The sequence below is a fragment of the Dama dama genome, chromosome 29 (assembly GCF_033118175.1).
Source record: "Dama dama isolate Ldn47 chromosome 29, ASM3311817v1, whole genome shotgun sequence".
Taxonomy (NCBI): Eukaryota; Metazoa; Chordata; class Mammalia; order Artiodactyla; family Cervidae; genus Dama; species Dama dama.
Window position 1 is genome coordinate 41,885,672 of NC_083709.1, and position 868 is coordinate 41,886,539.

General features: G+C 35.1%; 1 non-coding gene across 1 annotated transcript; it reads right to left on the reverse strand.

Annotated features, from left to right (window-relative positions):
• Nucleotides 1-336: 336 nt before the first annotated feature.
• TRNAY-GUA (transfer RNA tyrosine (anticodon GUA)) lies at nucleotides 337-408 on the reverse strand. Its single transcript has one exon. It is a non-coding gene; the product is annotated as a tRNA-Tyr (tRNA).
• Between the last annotated feature and the right edge of the window lie 460 nt (nucleotides 409-868).

Sequence of the window (868 nt, forward strand, 5' to 3'; positions counted from 1 at the left end):
ATTCTAAAATACCATGTTTTAATTTAAAGATATATTTAACCAACATTTCACACTTCCTTTAAGATAACTTTTAACTTGTTTTGTTAATTTAGTTTTCATTTTGTATTGGAGTAGTATTGATTTACAGTGTTGTATTATTTTCCGGTGTCCAGCAAAGTGTTTCAGTTATACATATATATATGTATATCCTTTCTTTATCCATATGGAAAATGAAGTCTCTCAGTTATGTCCAACTCTTTGCAACCCCGTGGACTGTAGCCCGCCAGGCTCCTCTGTCCATGGGATTCTCCAGGCAAGAATACTGGAGTGGGTTGCCGTTTCCTTCTCCAGGGGATCCTCCCAACCCAGGGATCGAACCCGGGTCTCCTGCATTACAGGCAGACGCTTTATCCTCTGAGCCACCAGGGAAGCCCCTTTATCCATATAGGTTATTACAAAATATTGAGTAGAGCTCCTTACGCTCTACAGTTGGTCCTTGTTACTTGGTTACTTTTTGGTCCTTGGTTACTTTATAAATATTAGTCATTTAAGTTACTTTTGAAAACAGTTGTCATAATCAAATATTAAAGCAATAACTATAAATGAGCATTATCACATACAGACAAGTATTGGAAAATAAATATTTAATGATTTTTTTTGTTGTTTCCATGAATCAAAATATAATGCCTCACCTTTATCTTATTGCATTTTCTACAAAGTAAAAAAAAAGAAAAAGAACTATTTGAGTGGGAATTAAGTTGATGTAAAACGGAGGCCAACTGCTGATAAGGTAGACAAAGACAGATACAATAGATAACTAATAATACTTTATACCAAACCCCCACTTGGCCCATTCTCATAGCAATTTCTTCTCTATTCCCAGCATACA